Source organism: Equus asinus, chromosome 16 (genome assembly GCF_041296235.1).
Source record: "Equus asinus isolate D_3611 breed Donkey chromosome 16, EquAss-T2T_v2, whole genome shotgun sequence".
Taxonomy (NCBI): Eukaryota; Metazoa; Chordata; class Mammalia; order Perissodactyla; family Equidae; genus Equus; species Equus asinus.
The window spans coordinates 21,442,507-21,460,697 of NC_091805.1; the positions used below are offsets into that span (position 1 = coordinate 21,442,507).

General features: G+C 38.5%; 1 long non-coding RNA gene across 1 annotated transcript in view; it reads right to left on the reverse strand.

Annotated features, from left to right (window-relative positions):
* The window catches only part of LOC123277661 (uncharacterized), a 64,981-nt gene that overhangs the window by 8,695 nt on the left and 38,095 nt on the right, over positions 1-18,191 (reverse strand). The window contains exon 2 of the long non-coding RNA XR_011494832.1: positions 10,735-11,053. This is a non-coding gene — a long non-coding RNA (uncharacterized lncRNA). The remainder of the gene's footprint in view (positions 1-10,734; positions 11,054-18,191) is intronic.

Sequence of the window (18,191 nt, forward strand, 5' to 3'; positions counted from 1 at the left end):
CACCTATGGTTCTTGTAAACTGCAGATGAGACAAAAACTCTTAGCACACAGTAATCACTCAGCAAATGTTAGCTATTATCATCATTGCTTGGTAGCCATTAAAAAAATGAGACAGAACCATATTACTGAGATAGAAAGAAGTTCAAAAGATATATTTAAGAAAAGTAAGCTGTAGAAGAGTGTGTATAGCATAACCATCTTTTTGTAAAATAAGGAAAAAGGAAAAGAAAGATAGACATTTGTATCTGCATAGGGAAAAAAATGTCTAGATGGATACCAAGAAATTAAAATTGAGAAGGTGAGCACAGACTTGAAGTTTTTTAAATAATGCATATTTTTAAATTTAAAGTGGTAGCCACATTAGGAAGATAGAGTGTTTATCTTCCAAACCAGCATGAAAACAAAAAGGAAATAAAGGAATGATTACTTATAAAATGACAAGAAAGAAGAAGAGGAAGAAAAGCACTGAAAAGCGTTGGTAAATAAATTCCGAGTAAGATGCTGGAAATAATCCCAAACATGTCAATAATCACAATAAATATGAATGGATTACATCTGTTTATTAAAATACAGAGATTCTTAGATTGGAGAAAACAATAAAATCCAGATGTGTGAAGATAGCATTTAGGTAAAATTTTTAAACAAAAACATTAACAAATATATTGATTATGGAAAGATACATATTTAGTAAAAGTATAGGAACAGAGATGGAAAGTAAAAGTGCCAATTTCAGGCTGGTGGTTGCCTCTAGGAAGAAAAGAAAGAAAATAGTGTAAGAGAAAGTTACAAAAGGGATATCAATTATATCTCTAATATTTTATTTCTTCCTAACAAAAACAAAATATTTGAAATGCAAATGACTGGATATTTGCCTTTTAAAATTCTGGTTTGTTATATTCTGTACTTTTCTGTGTACATAACAAATTTAAATTTTTTTTATTTTTATTTTTTGGTGAGGAAGATTGCCCTGAGCTAACATTTGTGGCAATCTTCCTCTATTTTGTATGTGGGATGCCTCCACAGCATGATTTGATGAGTGGTGTGTAGGTCTGTGCCTGCGATCCAAACCTGCGAACCCTGGCTTGCCAAAGCAGAGTGCATGAACTTAATCACTAAAAAAGCCAGCCCCTAAAAAAAATTTTTTTAATAACTGTACTGTAAAATCAGAAATAAAGATGATGTCTTGATGGCACATGTAATTTGAGTTCTAGAAAAAATTCTAAAATTTTAGAGGTAAACATAAAATTAGGGCAGACAGATGAAAATGTATTTCCACTATCTGTCCATCAGTTAAAGTTACCACCTATTGGACACTCACACTAGGTTAAGGATGATACTGTTTGAAAATGCTCAAAATATGTACACGAAAATGTTTAAGAAGACTCGAGCAGAAACATGCATGCAAACCTAACACAGTTCACAAACATCAAGAAACAAAGAAGCAATTGGAATAATGATTAAATTTCTCAGAGAAATTTAATTTTGAGCCAGATTCTGAAGGAGGAGAGGTTCCTGGATTTCTAAGAGGGAAGAACTCAGGCAAGAAAATGGACTGTGCCAAGGCACAAAGAAGGGACCTCATCAACAGAATGCAGGGGACAGTAGTAGATTAAGGTGGTTGGAGGAGAATTTCCTTCCTGAAATATTGAAGAGCTATGAAAACAAATACAGGTGTTTACAAGGACATAAGCACAGAAAAATGTCAATACACAATTAAATAGAAGATTTAGGCTACCAGGAGAATAGATCTGACATCACAGGTTTACATTGATCATTGACAATCAAATTCTTTCCTTTATATTTGCTGGCTCCAATGGAGCCACAGTACAAATATAAAGCATAAAGAAGATATTTATGAACTGCTTTGAAAGAAAGAGGAGAAATGCTGATGGAGAACCATGAGTGAGCCTCAGTTCATGCTCCATTGGAAGTGTTAGAATTATCTCTCTAGGGTTAGATACAACTATTTAATAGATTAACGCAGACAAACATCCTCCCCCCAAAGAGGAAAATCTATTTTGAAAATACCCCACTTAATGCCATCAAGATATTCTAATGTTAGGCTAAATTCATCTTTCTGCTTTCAAATTAATTTGAGTGAGGGGCTGGCCCAGTGGTGTAGTGGTGAAGTTCGTGCACTCCACTTTAGTGGCCCAGGATTCACAGGTTTGAATCTCATGCAAGGACCCAGCATAGCTTGTCGAGCCATGCTGGGGTGGCATCCAACATAAAATAGAGGAAGATTGGCACAGGTGTTAGCTCAGCAGCAATCTTCCTCACATACACACAAAAAACAAATTAATTTGAGTGAAAGGCTCAACCTAAGTTATACTGGGAGGATGTAAGTGGCCATGACACTAACTGGAAACTTGAATCGATCCAGATCTTGTGGCTTACAGCACAGAAAGTGCCCTGTGATCCACCTGGTCAATCACCAGGTCCAGCTGCCTCTGGATCCTCATCAGCTTCCCTGTGGTCTCCCCAAGAAACAACTACCAGAGTGAACTCATGCTCTCTCTCTCTACAGGCCAATCTGAACAAAGCCTCGCCGTGCTTAAAGGCTTCCCCAGTGGTCCTTGCAGTGCAGTTCCCTCACACTGATGTGTCTCTGTGAGTTGTGAAGTGCGTCACAGGTCACATGTTACTGATAATTAAGCCCCAAAGATTTCAACAACCCAGTTTTCTCAGCCCTGTGTCTAGAATGCCTTCTCCCCCATCGCTCAGTGACTGGCTTTGCTTCCTGGCAAGCTCCTGCTCCCGCTCATCTCCGCTCAGTTGCTCTCTCCTCTGTGAATCCATATTCCTGACTTCCCCAGCCAGCTCAGATTCTTCTCCTAAAGCCTTGCTGTACTTTGTATCGACTTCCGTGTAAGACTTGTCTTGTTTGATTGCAACTGTTTATACAACTGTCTCCCATTCCATGGTGAGCTACTTGAGGACAGAGACCACGTCTTAGCATTTTTTATATTGCCAGTAAATAGCAGCTTCTGATACATCCTAGGCACGTAGTGAATATTAATAGATTCTGAATGAATAAATTAGTACTACCACTGATATGGGGTTAAGAGATTCCCCAGTCAATTAGATCAACATTTTTTCCCATTCTTGCTATATGTGACAGCAGGGAAAACCTTTCTCTCTAATTATGTCAAATAACACTGTTTTTGAAGTCTCTGCATTTTGAGAGTAAAGGTGGAAGGAATTGTTTTTCCTTTATAAAATTAAAGGCTTCAATTATTGGCAAAGAGAAGATGCTATATTCATTAGAGGAAAGAGTGGTCTGGTAATTCTTTCTATGTTCCTGTAACTAATTACAGATAAGTAATTTTTAAAAAATTAGTGCCCATAAAAATCGACCTCAAACCAATAAGGATGATGAGTTGAATCATAAAAATTCCATGCTATTTACATTTCCTCACACACACTCAGTGCATTTATTCTAAATGGAAAAGGACAAATATTGGGATAAAAACATTTAAACTACAGAAACAAGAAACTCCAAATGCTTATCCTGCCTAAAGGGCAGAATTTAATTCTGTGCTAAACTACTGTATGTGGGATTAAGAGGCGTGGTTAACCAAACATTTGAGAACAAGTAATTACCGCTGAATCGCTCTATCACATATTTGTCTCACACATAATTTACACAACAAGCCCACAGAGGGGAAGGATAAAATGCTGTTTGAAACATTTTTTTCTAGCCGCAAATTTTTCAGGATTACTTTTTTCCCTCCTCATCAAAGATTATTTATTCCTATGGTCTGGGGTTGGATAACGGTGGGATAGTTTCTCTCTGCTATATAGAGACAAAGAAATAACATCTTCAACCTGTTATTCTTGGCTGTGCCCTTCTAGCCCGTCTCAGGCATCTGAATGTGGAGGTGCACAGCCCTTGTAGTTGGTTTATGTAATACTTTCAGAGTGGAGTGGATATGCAAGGGAACATTTTTATTTATTCATTTATATTTTCATTCAATAAACATTTATGAGACGTCTATGCACCCAGAATTGTGCTGGGCTCTCAGGATATCAGTGAGCAAGACAGGGTCCCCACCCTTGATGAGCTCACAGTCTAGTATCAGAGACAATTAAACCACCAATTACAATGTGGAACAATAAGCCGCCGAGACAGGAAGAAACACAGGGGATTGTAGGGATCTGACACCTGTCTGGGAGGGTCAGGGACAGCTTCCAGCAAGATGGGCCATCTAAGTTGCATCACACATGACCTGTAGGGCCCAGACAACTGAAGGAGGGTCGGGAAGTGGAAAATTCAAAGCTGAGGGAAGAGTTGGAAGAGATCAGAGTATGAGCGGGAAAGTGGTAGTAGACGAGGCAGGGTGGTGCTTACTAATGGAGCGGAGCAGATATTTACAAAGATATAGAGTCTGAGCATCTGAATAAAAATTTCCTCTGCTCACAGCCCAGCACCAGCTTCTTCGGCCCTCCGCCCCTTCTCTAGCTGGGATACCTGCAATAAAGAGGACAGTTGAGAGCTCGAGTATATTTGAGAGAGACGTGAAGCCTCTGGACAGCAGCATCTTGGCTGGACTGGTCTGGCATTTGCTCTCATTTTAGCATTTTGCATGAAGCAGGGTGATAGGTGCCATCAAACTATAACTTGTCTGCATGTCCAGACCAGCTCTGGCTGTAATTCAGTATTTGGCAAGAGGCTGACCTGGGGCGAGGGATTTAACCACATTGTGCCTTAGTGCCTTGACTTTAGAATGGATTGCAGTGAGAATTAAATAAGTGAGTATATGTAAAGTGCTTAGAACAGAGCCTGGCCCAAAACAAATGCCCAATTAATATTAGCCATATTTATTTTACTCCTCATATGGGAAATGCCGATGAAGCTTAGTTGGCCAGTTATTTAAAGAAACAGCACACCATTTACAGGAACTGAGCTCAGGAGTAAAGTTGTCGTTAATATCTTTAGCCCCAACAGAAGATTAAGACAGGTAACCCTGTGAACACAAAGGTTGAATTTTGGCGGCCATTCAAAAAAGTTACAATGAAGTTTTTTGTTTACGTCCATTCATTGAACACTGACTACCCTCACATTTTTGAGTGTCTACTGAATGTCAGCATGAGGGGTATAAAGATACCTGAGATGGACTGACAATCTGTTATTTGTTCAATACATGCTTCCCAAGTACCCAGAAAGTACAAAGTCAATGCTGAGGATGGAATGATGCATTAGACCCTCCAGCGGAAGATGACACAGGCTACAAAGAGGCAGGGACAATAATAATGAACGCTTTCTTTATACCAGGCTCTGTGCTAAGTGGCTTACCTGGAATATCTCAAAGTACTGTGGGAGTCGAAAGGATGGAGACGTGGTTCCCCTCTGGGGTGATGAGGGAAAACTTCATGGAGGTGGAGGCATCAGAACAAGATCTTAGAAAACACTTTGCTTCTGGAGCACTTTGCTCAACCCTGGTTTTACGACAGGACAGGTCCAATGGTCTTTTCTAAAGATGCTTCTTGGTACAAAGACTTTTAAAGGAAATATCCAATAAAACGGGATAGTTTCTACTAAAAACTTTCATCTGACTACAAAATAGAGCCACTACCAATCTGAGTAAGAGTCCAGCTGTTGCTTAAAAATTAACAACTTCTCATTACATTATCAACACTGATAGTCATCTTGCCCGCATCACAGTTCCAGTCCCATCTCTCCCGGAATGCTCCTTCTTTTCCACGAGTCACTGGGAATCATGTTTGCAGCACACTCGAGGATCCTGCTCCCAGTTATTGGTTGTGTAATTTATTGATAAAGCAAAGCCAAATATGAGTAAGAAGGAAAGTCTAATTAGAAATGAGGCACTCAGTGTCCCAACAAGGAAAATTCCAGAGCTTCAAAAATAGAAAATCAGTGATGCATAGTTTGAGGGCTTTGTTGCTGAAGAAATAATCCCAGTATTTAATAAGACAGAAAATGGATTAAACAGATGGGGGAAAGTTATCAGTAGCAGAGAATGGGCACCTGAAGAGAAATAGAATGGTTTAGAACTAAAATGACTCTAGCACACACTGAAGAATATCTATTTGTGTCCCGAAATAAATTTTACAGAAAATCTGTATGGAAAAGAATATAAAACGAGCCACGAAAACATAACAGGTTATGGGCTAATACAGAAATGCTGGAGTCACTTTTTTACTGGATTAAGTGGCCAATTTAGTTAAATAGTTGATTTGTATGACTTTATTTCTTTATTGAATTGACTACTTGAGAGAATCAATCAAAAAAATAACTTCTAGTAGAGTGTGCATGCAGCTTTATTCTGATAAACTTGACCTTAAATATACAGAAAACCTTTTTTTATAACAGAGAAACCACCCCAACGGCACATGTATCTATAGTTTCTTCTCTGCCTATACCTATCTGAACACGTTTTCAACCAGTTGACCATCTACACTTAGGTCGGCTCACAGGACCTGCATTCTGCCTTATAGGAAAAACAGCAGAATCTCAGTATGTTTAAAACTCTTTGAAAATTATAGGACCAAAAACTCAGTTTTGAGTGTCAGTGAGTTGCTGCATGATCCTTACCAGATCACTTAGCCTCCACGCTTTCCAATTATTATATTGCATGACTAAAAGAATGATTTTCACACACATGCACACACCATACTCCTGAGCACAGAGAGACAACAGACTGATCAGGAGACCCTTCCATCTGCTAGAAACAGAGAACTGGAGACAAGAGGAAAACATAGCTTCTGAGTGATGGCATAACAAGTTTCTATTTATACCCCATCTTCCCCAGTGATGTGAACCAGGGGTCATTCCCTGCCAGAGAACAATTTTAGAGAATGAGCTTCCTGGTGAGCTCACAGCTTAACACTGCTTGTATCACCATCTTGAGTCAGCAGTGGATAATGCCATGCAGAATAAACTAATTTTAGTCATCTGTGGGATCCTTGTAAACACTCCATAGTGACTGTTTTAAAAGTTGGTGTGAATTTGCTATCTCTGCTTCATTTCCTGCTCCCAGTGATCCACTAGGGGTATTTTTAGATGACAACATCCTACAGGACTTGTCTAGGTGAGTTGCTCTGTTTCAGAGCTGGCATTTGAAACTTCTCCTACAGATTCCAAAGTCAGAAGGCCTTCTGGTTAAATGAACCAGAGAGGTGACTAGCAAAGATGACAACAAAGGACACGGCAATGTAAGTGTCCTATACAGGCTAGAGGAAAAAGCGCTGCCCACATTACTCTCATTTTAGCAACACTTCCAGTGAGTCCCAGCCCACAGCTACATGGAGGGGGAGATGAGGAGAGACAAATACTTATCCCTGAAGCTAATCACATTCCCTCCAACTATTCTACTGTACATTTGGAGTGTGACATGATCCCCAGCTTCTTAATCATCTGCTCATTCTGTGAGGCACCTCTGGGCTCTGAGTCACATTTCACTGGCAGTCAATCACATGCTGAATATAGAGCTCCTCTAATTTGTTCAGTATCTCGTGGGTCACTGAGAAAGAATAGGGCCTGAGGACAAACTCCACTGGTCAGATCGCCCAGGCCCAGGTGTGCTATCACAGCCTACCACACTTGGCCAAGAACTCATATTTCATGGAGTGAGAGCTATGTGTAAGGCCTTGCACTAGGGTTTTGTGTTTCCGAGAAAGACGCTGGGTTTGGCTGTATTTATCAAGGAATGTGGAAACCGAGAGGAGAGGCTGGGTTGGGAAGAAGAGGGTAAGGAGAATTCCAGGCAAATGAAACCCCTGAGGTTGGCAGTGAATAGCCCATCAGCCAGAAAGAATGTGAAGGGATCCAGTCATATGTGAAAGAAGTTTCTTGGTTTTTGGCTTCTTCTTGAAAACCTTCAACACTAGAATGTTTGATATCAATTTGTCCTAGTCTAAAAAGAGAATTAGAGAACTTCAAAGGAAGTGTATGAGGAGCAAAGGGAGGAGAGGTGGAGGGAGGAAAGAGGCAGAATCGGAAATATTAATATGGAAAAAGAGCGAAATGGTGTGTCCTATAATTATTTTTATAAGAAAGGCAGCTAACAAGAGTTCCAGTGTAGAATTTCTATTTCTTGGATTTGTTGAAAGTAACTTTGAGACTCTTGGATTTGGGGGGCCAAGACTTTGCTATAGGAAACTTCATTTAAATGCCTCTTTCCAAAGTAAACACACATCATACCAAGATATACAACCAATGTGTAGCTTCACTGTGCAGCTGGAACACGCAGCCCCACTGATTGATTCTACCTTACCGAGAATCCCAGTGTCCTCAATTACCCTTCTAGAAGCCAGTTTGATGGACTCCCAGTTGAGTAAAGCAAGTCTTTCAGAGCAGAGGCAGCTGCCGCCGTCTGACCCATCTACTAATGAAAGGCGTGTCAGCCGTCTCTGTGAACCATGCAGGCCGTGCCCCTGCAGGATCCTAAGAAACCAACCTTTTGAGGAATGTTGTGTTAAGGAATGTCTGGAATGTTTCTAGTCCTGAGAGTTCCCGGGAAGCCTATATGGTCCATCATGAGGAATGAGCAAAGCAGTATTACAATGTTCAGCAAGGCTGATTCACGTCAGAGGGAGATCAAGGGGAAAAGTCATTAAGATGAGGGATCTTTTCTCAACCACTAAATGCAGTTTCAGAATTTCTTCCTGGATTCCAACTGCACCACACAGACCATCTACTATAGTCCCGGGCTAATGAGAGGGTAGGTGCTAAATAGGCTATAAATTTTAAACTACAAAACTAGCAGCTACCTGCAATTTTTCTCACACTGGCCTTTAGCTTAGCATGTGAATGAGTGAACACCGTGAAAATATCAGCACAGCTGCGCCTTTGATTTTATGTTATTAACAACGGTTATTCATGGAATCAGGAAGTTCTATTTCTAATTATATTTTAAAGCTTTTAAATATGTTTAAAGGTTTTTAAAATTCTATTTATAGGTTGAAGTCTGTAGGCACGTATACACGCACATATATGAATCCACTTTGCCTGAATGCCTCTTTTGTTTAGCAGAATTGTAAATTTGTTAAGGCTGAAGACTTTGCTTTAATAAAGATATTTAGCATTTATAAAATCATATTTAGTGTGCAGAGTAACATGGTCATTTATGTTTTACTTTGCGTTTTGAATATTCTCCATCATAGGAGTTCTCAAACTTTGTGTCTGCATTCCACAGTGAGAAATACATTAAAAATTTTGATTCAGTACACTCAGATGTATGCACTTATACGTTATTTATATACATATATAACTATGTAAGACTGTATATACGTGTGTATATATATGTATCTGAGACAAAATTTCATGAAACAAAATCTACCCTTACAAAGTGTGATGTACTCTGGTGTTTTCTATTTTATCCTATTTCTTCATTTGGATAAAATATCAATCATGACTCAGTTTACTAATTTCCTTACTCACTAATGGGTCATGATCTGAAGTTTGGGAAATCCTGTTCTACCTGATCCTTTAAGTAATTTCATAATTCTGTTAAAGGAAATAAAGTGTTGCAATGCAATAATATGGGTATCCATTTGAAATGATTCAAGGAAATAAGTGAGTGCTAAGAAAAGGACTCTGTATCTTTCACTTAAGCTAATTATGATCATTATTATGATGTTATCACATTCTGAAGAACATTAACTTTTTGAAAATGAGAATAGTCATGTTACTCTTCTTCTTTTTAGACAGCATTTTTCACAACCTTTCAAACTTAAAAATTAAGCTGCCTCTTTTCCTTAGTCTTTCCACCACCCCTCCACCAACTTTTTTAAAGAAAAGATAATGATATTTAATAGAACACAAAATTAAGACTAAAAGTCTGGTTTTACCATAACAGACTTCTCCTAGATTGCCTCAGGATTATAAAAAGGCCATACACAGCATGAGGATAAACAAAGAATCAGGCTCTGGGCGCTCAATGATTCCTTAGAAGTGATCTGTAAATGTGACTTTTGAAGATAAGATCAGACATTAATTACCAAGAAAGGGTAATTATTTAAAAAAATTCGTGGTGACACCATCTGTGAAAATGGAGGTTCATTCCGTAGTGTGAATACTGATTCCCTAATTCAGAGGTCCTCTACTTGTCGATAAAATTGATGGGCTGGGCAGAACTCAGCAAGTTGAAGACGCTGAGGGAACTATTTCTGAAATAGACGGTGTATTCCACCTTAACACATCTGGTTTGTAAATTTAGATTTTTGCCTACTGAGTGAATTAAAATGGGCCCTACTTAGACCTTTTCTGCCCACAGAGTTCACAAATTGGTGTTGAGAGATAGGTATTTTAAAAACATAAATACCACAAATAGCACCACGTGGATTTCCTGGACAGCAAGACAGACAGACTCTTCTGATAAGAATGACCTTTTGAGAATTGCCTCACTGGACTGGCCCCTCCTCAGTAGCAGGTTGGGTGGAAACACTGTACAAATAACTTCCCCACCCAGAGCAGGAAATTTTGACTACACAGCTCTCAACATGCCCTTCTATCCCCCACCCCACTCAGTTCTGCACAGGCCTCCCCTGACTCTCCCACCACAGTGCTCACCACACCCAGCTGTGCCTGTTGACTTCTGCCTCCCTCACTAGGCTAGACTCTAAGCTGGAGGGGGCAGGCAGGGTGTCTATCCTGTCCAGTGTTGCATCCCCAAACCAGCATGGTGAACTGGGCACATTTTTTGGGCACTCCATAACAATGTGTTGAGGGAAAGAATAGACGAGTGAATGAATTTTAAATTAATCACCCACCTGCAGCCCCCCTTCAAGAGTCAGCCTTCTCCGTACATCCAGCTTAGCAAGAGGCAAGTTCCAAGCACTCTTCAGGGGAACCCCTCCTTGCAAAAGTCAACAGGGAGCTCACTTCCAGGGGGCCTCCAGCCAGCGTCCGATTACAGCTACAGCCCATGGGAGCAGCCCTAGGAGTCTCAGAGGGGGTAGAAGCTGCTGATCCAGGCATCTGGAAAATCCAGAAGCAGCAGAGGTGGTGACATCCAGGGTCTGATAGAAAAATTTAGACATCATTTTTGCCTTCTCTTCCTCCAAACTTTTTGCAGCAAGTACTTCACTGCTAAAATGAGAGAAAGGAAGGAAATATTTTACAGGTAAATTGCTATGGACAGCATTGCCCGAGGTATATAATAAGCTTTCCATAAATATTTGTTCAATGAATGAACAAAGAGGGAGAATCCAGTCCCTATACACTAATTGTACTGCCTCATTTCTAGAAACAAGTCGAATCGGAATCCTGCTGATAAGAAGAAAGCCTGAATGGTGTATCAGGCCTTTAGCAGCTCTTTGGGAGAACTGAGGACGCACAATTGCCCTAGGTTAGTTCCTCCAAAGTGTATTCTAATGCACTCCACAAGACATTTTATGAGGAAAGAAGAAAAGGACTGATTTAGGAAATGCTGCAAATAGTATTCCTTTCCTATAGTTTCAAAATTCATATTAAAGTATCAAATGGATATCAAACAATCTGAATGGCTCTACAGTAAAGTCATTTAACCATGTTGAATCCAGGACATTCCAAATTCATCTGACTAGTGAAATCTTATTTGAAGGTAATGCCTACTATCACAGTTAACAGTTTGGGATTAGCAGGACTACTTCTGTCCCATGACCCAGGCACTTCTAGCATCTTCCAATCTCTGACTCTTGAGGTCTGAATCCACTGCCTACTTAACCCTATACGAGACACAGGGGGCCCTGATAGAGGTCCATTACAACTTCTCCTCGCTGTCTCCAAACAATGGGAAAAAGGCAGAAGCTCAGGATACTCTACATGTCAGTACCCAAGCTGCTTTCTACTGATTCTATATTCAGTTCATTCATGTCTCACAATGCCACCAACCCAGCATTTATGGCTTCTAGTGAATAATAATAATAGACACTGGAGAATAAGAATACCTGCCATTTATTGTATAGCTACCACATACTTTCCATACTGTATTATGCTTTACCTTTTCAATACCTCTTGTGTACCTTACATTGCTCACGATGAGCCAAGGAAGTAGGTATTTTTGCCCCCATTTTATAGATAATCTTTAGTGCCTCAAAGATGTTAAGTTCTGGATATAGAAAAAGTGGTACTCCGAGGGAAGTTTAACTACCTTAAGAAACAAGAAAAATGTCAAATAAACAATATACCATTATTCCTAAAGGAACTAGAAAAAGAAGAAAAAATAAAGCGTAAAATCAGTAGAAGGAAGGAAATAAAAATCAGAGTGGAAATAAATGAAAGAGACTAAAAAGATAATAGAAGAGACTAATGAAACTAAGAGCTGGTTCCTTGAAAGGATAAACAAAATTGACAAATCTTTAGCTAGACTCACTAAGAAAAAAAGAGAAAAGATTCAAATAAATAAAATCAGAAATGAAAGAAGAGAAATTACAATGGATACCACAGAAATACAAAGGATTATAAGAGAATACTGTGAAAGGCTATACACCAACAAATTGGATAATCGAGAAAAAATAAATTCTTAGAATTACACAACCTTCCAAAATTGAATCAAGAAGAAATAGAGAATCTGAATAGACTGATCACTAGTAAGGAGATCAAAACAGTAATCAAAAACCTCCCCAAAAACAAAAGCCCAGGACCAGATGGCTTCCCTGGTAAATTCTATCAAACATTCAAAGATGACTTAACACGTAAGCTTCTCAAACTTTTCAAAAAAACTGAAGAGAAGGGGACACTTTCTAACCCATTCTATAAGGCCAATATTACCATGATAACAAAACCAGACAAGGACAACACAAAAAAAGAAAATTACAGGCCAATATCACTGATGAATATAGATGCAGAAATCCTCGACAAAATACTACCAAACCAAATACAACAATACATTAAAAGCATCATACACCACAATCAATGGGGATTTATTTCAGGGAGGCAAGGATGGTTCAACACTCACAAATCAATCATGTGATACGCCACATTCACAAAAGAAAGAATAAAAATCACATGATCATCTCAACAGATGCAGAGAAAGCATTTGACAAGATTCAGCATCCATTTATGATAAAAACTCAATAAAATGGGTATAGAAGGAAAGTACCTCAACATAACAAAGGCCATATATCACAAACCCACAGCTAACTTCATATTCACTGGTGAAAAACTGAAAGCTATCTCTCTAAGAACAGGACCAAGACAAGGATGCCCACTTTCACCACTCTTATACAACATAGTATTAGAAGTCCTAGTCAGAGTAGTCAGGCAAGAAAAAGAAATAAAACTATCCAAATTGGAAAAGGAGATGTAAAACGGTCACTGCTTGCAGATGACATGATTTTATGTACAGAAAACCCTAAAGAATCTACCAAAAAACTATTAGAAATAATAAGCAAATAGAGTAAAGTTGCAGGTTACAAAATCAACATACAAAAATCAGTTGGGTTTCTATATAGTAACAACAAAGCAGCAGAAAGACAAATCAAGAATACAATCCCATTTACGACTGCAACAAAAATAATAAAATACCTAGGAATAAATTTAACCAAGGAGGTGAAATGCCTGTACACCACACACCGTGAAACATTGTTGAAAGAAGCTGAAGAAGACACAAAGAAATGGAAAATATCCCATGCTCAGGGATTGGAAGAATGAACATAGTTGAAATGTCCATGCTCCCTAAAGCAATCTACACATTCATGCAAACCCTATCAAAGTCTCAATGACATTTTTCATGAAAATAAAACAAAGAATCCTAAAATTTACATGGAACAACAAAAGACCCCAAATAGCCAAAGGAATCCTGAGAAAAAAGAACAAAGCTGGAGGCACCACAGTCCCTGATTTCAAAATATACTACAAAGCTATAGTAATCAAAACAGCCTGGTATTGGCAGAAAAACAAACAGAGATCAAGGGTACGGAATCAAGAGCCCAGAAATAAACCCATACATCTATGGACAGCTAATTTTTGACAAGGGAGCCAAGAACATACAATGGAGAAAGGAAAGTCTTTTCAATAAGTGGTTTTGGGAAAATTGGACAGCCACATGCAAAAAAATGAAAATAGACCATTATCTTACACCATACACAAAAACTAACTCAAAATGGATTAGACTTGAATGTAAGACCTGAAACCATAAAAATCCTAGAAGAAAACATAGGCGGTACACTCTTTGATATCAGTCTTAACAATATCTTTTTGAATACCATGTCTACTAAGGTAAGTCAAACAAAAGAAAAAAGAAACAAATGGGACTACATGAAACTAAAAAGCTTCTGCATGGCAAAGTAAATCACCAACAAAATGAAAAGACAATCTATCAATTGAGAGAAGATATTTGCAAATCAAATATTCAATAAGGGGTTAATATTCAAAATATATAAAGAACTCATACAACTCAACAACAATAAAAACCAAACAGACCCAATTAAAAAATGGGCAGAGGATCTGAACAGACATTTTCCCAAAGAAGAGATACAGATAGCCAACAGGCACATGAAAATATATTTAACATCACTAATTATTAGGGAAATGCAAATCAAAATCGCAACAAGATATTACCTCATGCCCATCAGAATGGCTGTTACTAAAAAGACAAGAAATAACAAGTGTTGGTGAGGATATAGCAAATAGGGAACCTCATACACTGCTGGTGGGAATGTAAACTGGTGTACCCACTATGGAAAACATTATGGAGATTTCTCAAAAAATTAAAAATAGAACTACCATACCATCCAGCTATTCCACTTCTGGCATTTATCCAAAGAACACAAAAACCCTAATTCAAAAAGATGTATGCATCGCTATGTTCATTGCAGCATTGTTCACAATAGCCAAGACTTGGAAACAACCTAAGTGCCCATGAACAAATGAACAAATGAATACATAAAGAAGATATGGTGTATACATATATATAGAGAGAGACACACACACACACACAATGGAATACTACTCAGCCATTAAAAAGATGAAGTCTTGCCACTTGTGACAACATGGACGGAACTTGAGAGTATTATGTTCAGCGAAATAAGTCAGACAGAGAAAGCCAAATACCAGATGATTTCACTCATATGTGGAAGATAAAAAACCGACAACAAACAAACACATAGATACAGAGAAAAAATTGGTGGTTACTAGAGGGGGAGAAGGGAAGGGGGGGGCAAAAGGAGTAAAAGGGCACATTTATAAAAAAAAAAGATGTTAAGTTTTGTGGGATCTAATGACACCATTTCTTATGCTCCCTCAACCACATTAATAAGAGTTGACACTTATGTAGTATTTACTACGATCCAGGCACCAAGTTTTCACTCATTTAACTCATAACAAACCAATGAAGGTACTATTACCATCCCCATTCTCCAACTGGGGAAACAGGCTGAAGAAGTTAGCCAATCTGCCTAAGGTCCCACAGCTAGAAACTGGCAGGGCTGGAATCCAGACTGAGGCTGACGATTTTTATTGGTTCTATAATAAAGAAAGCCATTTAACCACATTTGACCCAGGCCTTTCCAAACTTGTTTGACTGGGGAATCATTACTTGCAGGTCCTGCCTACTATTACAGTTAACAACGTGGGAGAACACGGTTTGGGAATCACAGGCCAAACTCCGTCCCCTTAATCCAAGTACCTCCAGCCTCTCACAATCCCTTCTATGCCCTTTACCACGATGCTCTACCCGCTCTCTTAGGGACCCTGTAGAATCCGTTTGCTGCCCATGTTTCACTAACCACGTCTCCTGGCTACAGAAGCCAGATGTCAAAAACTGTCCATCTGCAATTTTGATTCTCTCTAAAAGCCTTATAACGTAACCAAATCAGTGTAGCACGTTCGTAAAAGTTAATGTATAATAAATTATTTTAGAATATAAAGTGACTTTTACCTCCAATATCCATATAGAGAAAAACAATCTTTTGTGCTTTGAGCAACTAAAAAATACTAAAACCCTAGAGGTCTCCAGCATTGTGAAGTTACAAATTGCAGTGTGAATATCAAGTAACTCTACGAAGGTCGTGTAAAAGAACCGAGTTCAACATGTCACCTGCAGTCTCACTATTATTGTGACGGATAAAATCTAACATGTATTGGGTGTTTATCATGGGCCAGGTACTCTGCCATGTGCTTTCCAAACGCTATCTTATTTCACAACATCTTTATGAGATTCATACTGTTGTCACGCCCATTCTACAGAAGCAAAACCCAAGGCATTAGTTGTTTAAGTAATTTGCCCAAGATCACACAGTTACCTAGCAAGTGGTAAAGCCCAGAAACGAAGGGGAGAACCTGGTTTTTAAATGTCCCCAGCCATTTTAGATGCTACCCCTGGGGTGCACAGAGCAAAGCCAAGTTTGAGCCCCCAGGATCTAACAAAGTGATCATTTGCTTTTTGCAAGCCCCACATTAAAAGGTACATGACATCCACCAAATGGTTACCCTTGGGGAACCTTCAAAATATGTCAACTGGAAAAAAGATGCCAGAGGGGGAAACCCTAAAACCTTTCATTGCTCCAAGATGATATGTTGGTTTGGCAGATCTGGCTCATCTTAAAAGGAGGTTTTTTTGGAAGGTATAACTGAATAATATGGTATTAAAGAAACATGATTCGAGTTCTCATGCTTATAAAATCATGGTTGTCATTTCTAGGTTTGCTGAAGACTGTTTTGCAATCCCTCACTAAGTTGGAGAAAACCAATACTGTACACACTTAGGTACATTCTGCTCTTTTCTTCCCTCATCAAAGAACCTCATAGGGTTTTTAGTATTTTTAGTTACTCAAAGCACTCAAAACAAGTATTGTTTTTCTCTATATGGACATTAGAGGTAAAAGTCACTTTATATTCTAAAATAATTTGTCTTACACTAACCTTCACAAACATGCCACATTGATTGGATTACTTTATAAGGCTTTAGAGAGAATCAAGACTGCATTAAGAAAGTGATGAAAAATTTAAAATAACTGGAGACTTGAGTAGTTTATGGTTTTCTTAAAGACAACTACAGGTGTATTTTCAAGGAGGTAAAAGAGATGAAAACAAAAGGTAAAAATGATCATCTAATGAGGCACAGAGGCAGCCTTGTGAAGTTGCTCCTAAAGAAAATCTCGAAATCAAAAACTGTAGAATAAATAATCCTGGGAGGTGATAGAGCATGGGGTTAAAAAAAAGGCTCAGAGTGGGGCTGGCCCAGTGGCCTGGTGGTTAAGTTCAGCATGTTCTGCTTTGACAGCCCTGGTTCAGTTCCCGGGTGCAGACCCACACCACACGTCAGTGGCCACACTGTGGCGGTGACCAACGTACAAAATAGAGGAAGATTGGCAACAGATGTTAGCTCAGGGTGAATCTTACTCAGCAAAAAAAAAAGTAAAGAAAAGGCTCAGAGGCCTATAGCCTGAGTTCATTAGGTGTGTGACCTTGTACAAGAGAACTATCTTCCCCATACTTAGTTCCTTCCTATTTAAATGAGGTTGTGAACAAGACCTACCTCCTAAATTTGCTTGCTGTGAAAATTAAATAAGATAATTTATAAAAAGCCCTTAGCACAATGTCCAGGAAGTGCTCAATAACTATTAGCTATTAAAAGCAGAAAGTGTCATTATTGTTGCAGCACACATGAATGGGTGTGAAGGTACTTTAAAACAAAACAAGAATAATCATAAGTTTACTGCTGTAACATAAATAATAGAATTGATACGTTGTAGGTGCTCAGTAAATATTGAATGTATGAATCAACCAATCAATGAATCAGTGAATGGAGTCACAGGAAGAAAAGCTTACTCTCAGAAAAGCTAAATTCTTTGCCTTCTTCCAGCCCCTTCATCCCCTCTAATATATTCATCAGAGAGAAGTTATCCACCATAATTCAGAATAGTCTTTCTATATTCCTCATGCAGCATCTCAGTTCAGTGCAGTCGATTTTAAACTTTTTCCAAAACTAGATTAATATATACACAAGTGCACAATGAACTTATAAACAAAAACTCTAAGTGATCACAACATCATGATAGGAGAAAAAGATGTTCAAAGATGAAGTTATATTTAACTTTTATTTCTTTAACGTTTTTTAAAAATGACTTTTATTTCTGTCTAAATAGTGTGATTTAAAATGTATGAATGTTGTGTGAAAAATATACTATATATATTTTTCTTTATTATTTTTTTTCGCAAAAAGACAATTATAAAAGAAAAGGCAGTGTGTTGAGCTAGGAAGTGGGAAGGAAAAGCAGAGATATTGGTTGTTTTCCTGCCGCTA